General features: G+C 31.6%; 1 long non-coding RNA gene across 4 annotated transcripts in view; it reads left to right on the forward strand.

Moving 5' to 3' along the window:
- Nucleotides 1–10,928, forward strand: part of LOC146995109 (uncharacterized) — a 330,907-nt gene that overhangs the window by 209,675 nt on the left and 110,304 nt on the right. The window lies entirely within an intron of this gene.

Here is a 10,928-nt window from a genome sequence, read left to right on the forward strand (position 1 = left end):
CGATTCCTCTAGAAGGAAGATCGGCAGGATTCTGTTTCGACGAAATATAGCTCCACTGTTGATAGGGAACAGCATCTAATATTTCTGAAGTCCTGTTTGCCACAAAAAGCTTCCATTTTAGAGGATGAGCTGCTAACCAACAGAGAACAACCTTAGAGTCAGTCCAAGCGTGAAAGGAAATTTCAGTGGTGGAGAAGGCTTTACGAACAGCTTTGATTAATCTGGCAAGGAGCAATGCACCTAGGAGTTCCAGTCTAGGTATGGACACTTGTTTAATGGGAGCAACTTTGGTTTTAGCAACCACCAAATTGACTTCATTTCTGTCGTGAGATGTTGGTTGAACACAGTAGATAACAGCAGCGTAAGCAGATTCTGACGCGTCACAAAAACCATGCAGATAGATGTGGTTAGACGTAGTTTGAAGCCACCTCGAAATTTTAACATTTTTGAGAGCCTTAAGATCTTTTTGAAGTCGCTGCAACTTCTCTTCCCATTCTTTAGGCAGTGGGGCATCCCAGTCAAGTTTTAAAAACCACAATTGCTGATAAAACATTTTCAACTTGACTGTACATGGTGATAGCAAGCCAAGAGGATCAAAGATTTTAGAAGATTGAGACATGAACCTTCTTTTAGTAATTTCAGTCCCAAAATCCATAGAAATGTTAAATAAAAATACTTCTTCTGTAGAGTTCCAAAACAGCCCTAAAGCCTTGGCACATTCATCTGAGTGAACTTCCAGGTCATCTTCTTCATGATTATCAATGGATAAATTTTCGAGAAGCTTTGAGCAGTTTGACCTCCATTTCCTTAAATTAAATCCACGTTTCTGTAATAGCTGTGAAAGCTTAGAGCATAGGTCAACTGCTTCCTCTAAACTGTTTGCTCCAGATAAACAATCATCTACATAGAAATCATTTTTAAGAACGGAGGATACATGAGGATGATCCTGTTCTGCATCCAAAGCAATTTGCCACAAACAACGTGTTGCTAAAAATGGTGCAGATGCAGTGCCATAACTAACTGTACATAATTTATATGTCTGCATTTTTGAATTAATAGATTCTCTCCAAACAATTCTTTGTAAATGTTTATCCTCATTATCTACTAAAATCTGGCGGTACATTTTTTCTATGTCAGCAGAAAAAGCTATTTTATGTATACAAAAGTTGAGCAATATTGAAAATATATCTCGTTGTAGTGTTGCACCTACCCCTAAAACAGAGTTCAAAGAAACTGAATTTTTAGGTTTACATGAACCGTCAAATACTACACGAAGTTTAGTGGTAGAGCTACTTGGTTTAACAACAGCATGATGCGGTAGATAATATACTTGCTTATTTTCTTCATTCTCAACAACTGGAACCATATGATTTAAAGTTTCGTATTCTTGCATGAACTCCTATTATTGCCTACCAAGTTCTTTATCTAAATCAAATTTTCTTTCCATGGATAGAAGACGAGAAATAGCCAAAGGTTTGGAGTCGCCTAACTCTTCAGCATTACTGAAAACGGGCAGTCGGACAACAAATCTGCCATTTCCGTTTACTCGATAATTTTCTTTAAAATGCTTCTCACAAAACTCTTCTTCAATCGTTGATTTCTGATTTTGGAACGTTAATTCTTCCAACTCCCAAAAACGCTTAAGTGTTGCATCGACGTTATCCTCAATATGTAAACTAATGCGATTAACACTAATGGGATGCGGAGTATTGCCTTCTGTTTTAATTCTGCCTGATACAACCCAACCAAAAATAGTATTTTGCGCAATTACATTTTTATAGCCAAAAATCTGCCCTGGCTGAAGCAGAGAAAAGAAATAGTCAGCTCCAATTATCATGTCTATTTGTTTGGGCGTACTGAAATTTGGATCTGCAAGATTAATTGAATTCAAATAATCAAGGTCCTTGCTATCAATCTTTACTGAAGGCAAATGCGAAGTTAATTTTTTAAGAATATATGCTTGTATTAAAACACCATTTTTTTTCAACTCAGATTTGGGAAACAATTTTACATTTACATAACCACGAGTCAAAGCTGCTTCAGAATCACCAAGTCCCTTTACGCAAATACGGGCATTTTGTCTGCGTATATTTAATTGTCGAATAAATGATTCACTGATAAAAGAAGCTTCACTTCCACTGTCAAAAAGAATGATACATTCGTGACCTTGACCAGCAGAATGGTAAATTATTACTGCCGCCGTTGGTAAAAATGAAGTACTCTGACCCTGAATAGAAAAACTCGAAATATTATTTTGTTCGTCTGAATTAGAAATTTGTTCATCAGATGGAGATGAATTTGACACAACTACGTTAACACTTTTAATATCTTCATGCAGTAAAGTATGGTGTTTTGCTTTGCAAATAGAACACACATTCTGCGATGAACAAAATTTTAATTGATGATTTCCGAAACAATTGAAGCATAATAAATTCTTGCGAATGATATTTTTCCTAGTCGTAATATCTGCACCTTTAAATTTATAACACTTTGATAAAAAATGAGAACCATTGCAATGCTGACATTTTAGAACAGAATTTTTATTATTATGTGAAACATTCTTCGAAACAGAGCACTGATTTTTATGCGATACTCGCTTTTCATTATTATGAGTGTTTAACATTTCAAGTGAAACACATCTTGAGTTTAAGAATTCCAAAAAACATTCTAAGGTAGGAAATTCTTCTTCACCATTTTTTTGTGACCATAAATGGCGCGTTTCTGGATCGACTTTTTCTAACAAAAAATAAATTAGCCAAACATCTCTAGACGAAGCCTTTTCGCCAAGAGATTTTAATCCACGGATAACTTCATCAGATGTATCAGATAGTTTTCTTAGATTAACAGAATCAGCGCTAGTAATTTTTGGTTGCTCAAGAAATGTTCTGACAAGCGACATTACAATTTGATTTTTTCTATCATAACGATTCATCGATTTGTCCCAAGCCTCATCGTATGTAGTTTCGGAAATCGGAATATGCTTAATAATAGCAGCTGGTTCGTCTTTTAAAAGTCCTATCAAATATTGGAATTTCTGAATTTTCGCTAATGACTGATTGGTATGAACTGTCGCCATGTACAGATCTTTAAAATTAAGCCAATCAGTATATTTACCATTGAAACTCGGAATGTTTAACCACGGAAGTTTAACACCCCGAGCGTTACGGGTTTTTTCAGGAAACGACGTAAAAATAATCGTGTTTTGTTACCATGTCTGTCGCAAAAGCGGCAAGCATTTTTACTCAAACTGCTTCAAAAGCGGAGCCCCTTACCATGTGGATATAATTAAGCTAATTCTCCCCTCCGTTGAATTTAGCGAGTGAAATTATTTTTTCTCCCTATGGTATCTTCGTCACAAGACTGGTTGCTAAAATAGTATTTTATCTCCTATTTGGCTACTTTATAATTTGCACACTAACACATATTACTGTATATTACTCGTACCTTAAAATCAAGATATGTGCCGAATACAGAAAGTTAGTCAATATACATCAGTAAGAGAAACTACGTAAAATGCTTTAAATTTCCAGTTTCTTTAAGGAATTGCTTCGATAATGGTGAAAAATTAATCTTGCATTTTTTTATCCTTATTTTCTGAGGAAATATTTTTTAATATACAAAGGGATTTTGTGAGAATTTTTTTCTCTCGTGTTCCAATTTTTCGAATACAAATTATTCGCAACTTATTTTAGTATTATGTTTGTATTTAATTTTCAAATATTATAAGTTTATTCCAGTTTAAAGTGTTAGATTTAAATAATTCTTTAGATTGCACCATAAATTTATTAGTAGTTAGTTATTTATGACACCGTTTTGACTTGTGAGAAATAAATAAAGTATTGTAATCGCGAAACATTTCGATTTTCATATTTCAAAGGAAATTTCCATTTTGAATAGTTCCATCATGACGTTTAAACGTACGTATGTCGCATAACTTAACATAAAATGTTGAAATTTTATATTTGGGACTTATGACTAGTTTTAGCGCGACGTATGTATGCATGTATATCGCATAACTCAACAGCAGAATAGATGAAGTGGCTGATGAATGAGATCAGGCAGTTCGGCTTTCATAGAGTAAAATCACTTTGGGGGTAGAAAACAAGTAAACAGCTTGGACAAAGGAGCTTCTTGAGAAAATAAATGTATTTTCGAGTTACAATGCAATTTCCTTGTAATTAGCTATATATGAGTTACAATGCAAGTATTTATATACTACGTGCATTATCGAGATGTTAATAGAAACCAAAAAAAAAAAAATTCTTTGTAGCAAAATTGTTAACGATATTATTTCTCCAAGACATTTACGCAGATGTGTATTCTTTTCATGAAGGATGAAAAATAAGTTAACAGTTTTTCGAGCAGATGCTCCAAATTATACAGCTTTGAAGATTAAGTAATGAAAACATAAACTCTTATTTCTGGTTATGTGCTGAAAAAGATATTACCCTTTTCAAAGAAAACACCTAATAGCGGAATCTCCAAGTTGACTTCAACGTAAATATACCTCCAGGGGTATATTTTAGTTTACTGAACTAAAAGCTTACCACCTTTGTACATTTTCTACTTTATATGGGAGACCATTACCTTTGTGCAAGGACAAAAAAGCATCCGCTATCTATTTTTCTCAGTTCTTTCATTTTGTTAACTATGACGAGAAATGGAGCTGCCGAAAATTCTAAATTTATTGCTTCTTCCAAAGACTCTGATTTCAAGTTGTGTATTTGCCGTCTGTTAGTAATTTAAGGCCTTAAATTCAGAAACATCCTTTCATCAGTAGTTACAGTACATATAAACACAATATCATTATTTAAATTCAGACTTTAAAAACTTCATTTATGTTAATCTATGGAAAGCGCAATATATATATATATATATATATATATATAAATGTAGTAAGCTCGCATAAAAGTTACCAAGAGCTGTTGCTCCAAAAATTGCACAAGATGTTTTCTAGACCAAAATTAGTTTTTCAAAATTGTAATTACTACCTTGCTTGATATATATATATAAATTTAAGCAGTTTATTTCGTGAAAATTTATCACACTTTTCGTAGGAATTATTAAAACTGTTTTGCTGTTAAAATTATTAAAACTGTTATATGTAAACTATATATATATATATATATATATGTAAACACACAATACAAAACACTGTGTATACATATGGTGATGTAAGTTTGTGAGCATGTGTGCGCGTGTATGTTATATTTCCCTATTATATATCATATCAGTATTTTATTGAAAGTAGTTGTAGACAACATTTAATAGAAAAAACTGAAAAGTATAGTAAATCTCAAAATGATAGTGCAATTATGAAACTGAATATTACATAAAATCGAAAATTTATGTGAAGCAACTATGGAATGAAAATAAATTCTAGTTAGGTTTCACAGCATACAAAATAACACTTTAATCTAACCACTTGAGTAAAACGAATGCCAAGAAAATATCCTGAAAATGTATATCGGGAAAAAAAATTCTCCGGAAAATGCCTCACGGAAAATATGCACCTGGTTAAAAATATCTCTAGAATAATAAACAATGTAAATATTTTTATCAGGTACATATACACATGCACCTTGAAAAATATTTGTAATTTTTATACTTTGTAGAGATATATAGAGGATTCTTTAGTATTAAATATATTTTTCAATTATTTATTACAAAATATTCTTTCTTACTAAAAATATGCTTAATGATTACATCGTTTATATATCCTAATTAATTATGAATATTTTTTTTAGCTTTTTGTTATTTGTGTTTCGTTTCTGAGAATTATTAAAATTCAAGCAATCTGAATTTTACACAAAAATAAATTCTTTCCTTAGTGACAAGTATAACTTTTGCATTAGAAATTATTCATGATAAATGCAATCTTGCTTTTTTGCCAACAGAATGTTTTGGCTTATTTGACTACATCAAAGCATACTAGAGCTGTCTGCCTAAGAGGAGGGTCTCTTCGTGGAGGACTTTTTAAAGGTTAGGTTATTTAATTACGGCAAAGCCTCGAGGGCTATCTGCCTAAGGGGAGGGATGGCGTCGTGGAGGACTTTCTAAGGGAAACTGGCTCGTATACACGTTACACATGATGAAAACCACGAAAACACCCATGCAGCCAGCCCGTTCGCGGGATTCGAACCTCGGACCGAACTACCAGTGTTCAGCGACTTTATCGCTCGGCCGCTGGTGGGCCCCAGGACTTTTTAAAGAAACTGCTCGTATATATGTTATATATACGGAAAACTATGAAAACTCCCATGCAGCCAGCCCGGTCTCTTAGAATCGAACTTAAGTCAGAACTCGGTATTCTGCGACTATTCAGCGACTTTACCGTTCGGCTGACAGTGACAGAATGTCTGCTACCTATACATTAATATACTACATAGGTAGATTTGTTTCCGAGAAAGAGATGCGAAACAGAAAAGATATGAGAATCATATCCATCTCACTGAGATGAATATGATCATTTTCAATGTGCCATTTGGTAGTGCTCTATTTAAATGGTCAACGTGTAAGTTAAGTGGGTGGCCAAATACCAGACAAGACATTTTTTAAAGCATAAAGATAATTAAATGTATTTTAAAAATTGAGTTTGTAATCAAGCTTCGCTATCTAGGAATAAGACATAGCTTGCAGTTAAGTTATATTCTTTCTTAAAAAAATATTTCTTTTGTTCACCTATTAAAAATAACAATCAGCAGCGTGTGTTTTTGAAAATATCCCTAAATGCAACATAAATACACGGCAGATTTCTTTAGGGAATTCTTTACGAAGACATTTTACCACTTAGGTGGAAAACGTTTTGCTAAATTAAACTCTAAATTTACAAAGGCGATTTTATGAGAAAACAGAAGGAGGACTCTACATTGGACTAATAATTAGCAAGTTGCTCATCAGTGAAACATGATGACAATCTTGTATAAAATGAAAATCAGAACGATATTATTGCAAATTCTTCAATAAAGCATCTAACGTATTGCAAATTAAAAATTTATAAAAGCGTTCTTTATTTTGTGAGTTTATTTGTGAAACTATTTGAGAAATAACCTCATTTTATCTTGTAATATTGGAAAATATTTTCAGCTGTCATTATCTATCACAAATTAAATACTTTGAAAGTAGATTCATTTTAAGCTGTTTAAAATATGATTTGTGTTCGTGCTTAGGGTGAAGAAATGTTTGTGTGCTGTGTTCATTCATAAGTATATGTATTTCGCCAGGATTTTGATTTTGCACTTCCCAGTTTTTATCAAATAATATAAAATTAGCATTTCATGGGGAAAAAACAACATTTTTTGTTTATCTTTAATTTAAACTACAAAGGGATTAGAATTTTTGTTACTTTGCAAAAAGTACTTAGTTAAAAGATGGATTTCGAATTTGAAATGTTTTTGCTATTTGGTTAGTAAATTAATTAATATAATGTAGTATACTACTCAGTTAACTATGTTTTTATTGGGAACCATTTAAGGACATATTATAACGGTGGAAATTACTTTTGTTCTGTTTTAAATTCCTCTATACATTATAAAATTAACCAATTGATAAAAATTTGCATTATACAATAAAATAAGTACTATAACACAACAACGATAAATAGCCTTCTTATATAACAGCCTCAATTAAAATTACTAACTAAAAACAACGAACGTGGAGACATTTCTATTATGTAGTAAAGTAAGCTTTAAAATATTTTGGAAGAACTGGTCAGAAATTATGTGAAAGAAAGTGAATCCAATTTTCATTTTAAAAAATTTTCTTATAATGTGTGAGCTTATTTTATGCCATTTTACCTAGTAATAACAACTTGATATTGTTTCAGATTAAAAATAATGAATGCAATATCATCCATATTTCAAAATGGGCTTATTTAGTTATGCTGTTATAACTACTAATAACTGTTGATGAAACATTTCCACAGCAACATAATTTTGATCTGCTATGCAAGTTTATTTATGTGTTTATTTTTTAAACAAATATTGAATCGTCGAATGTAAAAAAAAAAAAAAAGCATTAATAAAATCTTTAAATGCCCGTCTTTGAATTTGAGTTCGAATACAGCATATTTAAAACAAGAGACTATTACAAGACTTTGCTAGAATCCTGCTAGCCGCCCAAGACGCTTTGTTAGAAGGAAACAACTGATTGAAAGCATGTGTTCAAATTATCACATCTGTCATTTATCTGTCGAACAAAAGGTAGGACTTTTGTATGAGTATGTTTCAAAGCTTGTTTTTCCGTTCCGTAAGTACGCCAATCCCCAGGGGTGTAATTAGTCTTTTACAACAAATCTGAACTACTACAGTTCTTCCGAAACGTGAAGAGAATATACTTACGATGACCTTACTGAATGATCTGAAAACCATCTGCTATTCTGAACTATTTTGTACTTTCTTTAAAAATGCAGAAGTTTATAAGTACAGGTTTTTTTCGCATCTACAGTTATTGTTTTCTAATTACTGTCATGTAACATAAATGCAAAAGCATTTAATATTACTGTCATGTAATATTGTTGTGTTATAGTACTTATTAATCTTTCACATAATATGTCAAAACAAATTTCTCTTAAGTCATCTGTTTATGGCTGAAGTTGCTATGTGTATTTCTTTAATTTATGCTATGGAAGTTAAAAGTACAGCGATCAATAAAAAATATAAAAATTCTGCACATGTGAAAATAAAATTATGATGCTTGAACACCATCTCCAAAACAAGAGACTAAATTTTGAAAAAATCATGTTTGAGCTAAAATATTAATGTCTTGCAAAATCTTTCTAACATACGTGACAATTTTCGATAGAGGGACAGGCTTTCTTTTACTGCTTAGACCTAGAGTACTTTTTTTTACTTCTTACTAAACAATCATAGATCCTTTCCCAGATTTACTAATCAGGTCTTGCTGGCCTAAGATGTAATACTTTGATAAAAAAATTCTAAAAAGTTTAGCTTTTTTTATTTCAGTAACTCTGAATACTTATAAAAATTCGGACTACTACAAATTTTAGTAAAACTCATCCTATGATTCAAAAAGTTGCTTCAGACCGCTGGCGAAGTTTTTAAATTAAAAAGAAACTGTATTTGATATGGTAATGAAGTTAAAATATCATTGAACCTGCTTAGACAATATTCAATCTAAGAATGCTGCTATTTTAGAGAATTCTATGCATTTCAAATAACAAATAGCACAAATAATTATTATATATTCAAATTATACACGACTACTGCGTCATTCGCAAACAACATGCATTCAAAAAACAATAAAAATTTTTTTAAAAAAAATCTTACAGGTCTCAGATTTTAAATTACGTCCAAAAAGACATTTCTTTAACGTTTTGTGTGGTACCTTTATTTATCAAATATCATGTTCTTTGCACTTACGCCATAAAATTCAGTTCAATAGCAATGTCGATAATTAATTTTAAAATGAGCATATATTTAGAATTTCCGGTACACAATTCCGCGCGCTGGAGATAAAAAGGTTTCCACCCCCGTAGAGTGTTGCTATTGCTTGCTTTGAAATCGTTGAGTTTGTTACTCAAAAATTCGTTAAAGTTTCACAAAATATGAAATAGATAATATAAAATTTGATCTTCCACATGCCCATATTCGTAGGAGGATTACGGCATTCAAACTTGGATAGCCTTTTTTCAAACCTTTTTTTTATCACAATGCCAGAAATATACACACATTTACGCAGATTTTCATTATTTACTTACTTCAAATGTAATGCGGGACTCTAACATTTGGTGGCAACAGTCTGAAAAGTGATTCGCCGTTTATAGTGATTCAACGCAAAATCGCAAAAACGAAAACAGTATTAGTATTTAAAACAATAGTCTCTCAAGGACTATTGTTTTAAATACTAATAAGCCCCTTTGAACTAATAAATAAAAATATGAAAGGTTTCAGATTTTAAACTGCGTCCAAAGGAGTGTTTTTAACGTTTTGTGTGTTACCTCATTAAATATCATGTTCTACGTACTCAAACCACAAAGTTCAGTTCAACAGCAATATCTCAAAATTATTTTAAAATGAGCGTATCTTAGAGTCTCTCGCGCTGGAGATAAAATCGCTTTGGAACTTGCTTTGAAATCGTTTAGTTTTTTAATCAAAAATTCGTTGAAGTGTTATAAAATATGAAATCGATAATAAAACAAATTTCAAATTCAAATTAGGGCTTCCATTTTTGAAATTTTGATAGCTCTAGGTACCGTTGTTTTATTACAATGCGAGAAACATACGTACATTCATGCAGATTCTTCATTATTTAATTTCTTTAAGTATAATACAGAGCGATAAAATTTAGTGGCAACAATTGGAAAAGTGATCCGCCGTTTATAGTTTCCAATGAAAAATGCCAAAGCGAAATTAAAAGTTCTTCAGGGCAAATTGCCCCTTTCAACTAAAAATAAAGTAAGCAAACATAAATAAAAAAAAAAAAATCTGAAATTTTTCAGATTTTAAATTATGTCCAAAGGGGCGTTTTTTTAACGTTTTGAGTGTTACCTTTATTTATTAAATATCGTGTTCTTTGCACTTAAACCATAAAATTCAGTTCAAGAGCAATATCGCAAAATAATGTTAAATTAAGCATATCTTTAGAATTTCCGATATACACAGTCTCGCGAGCTGGAGATAAAAGTATTTTTTTTTCTATATAACGTTGCCATTTCTCGCTTTTAAAGCATTGAGTTTGTAAATCAAAAATTCGTTAAAGTTTTACAAAATATAAAATCTATAATAAAACAAATTCCAAATTTGGGATTTCAGATGCCCATATTCGCAGTAGGATTTCGTCATTCAAAATTCGATGGCTCTATGTACCATTGTTTTATCACAATGCGAGAAATAGACAATCATTTATGCAGATTTTTCACTATTTAATTTCTTCAAATATAATGCAGGACTCTAACATTTTGTGGCAAC

The sequence above is a fragment of the Stegodyphus dumicola genome, chromosome 10 (genome assembly GCF_044657685.1).
Source record: "Stegodyphus dumicola isolate Sdum_Otavi_A_Nest chromosome 10, ASM4465768v1".
NCBI lineage: Eukaryota > Metazoa > Arthropoda > Arachnida > Araneae > Eresidae > Stegodyphus > Stegodyphus dumicola.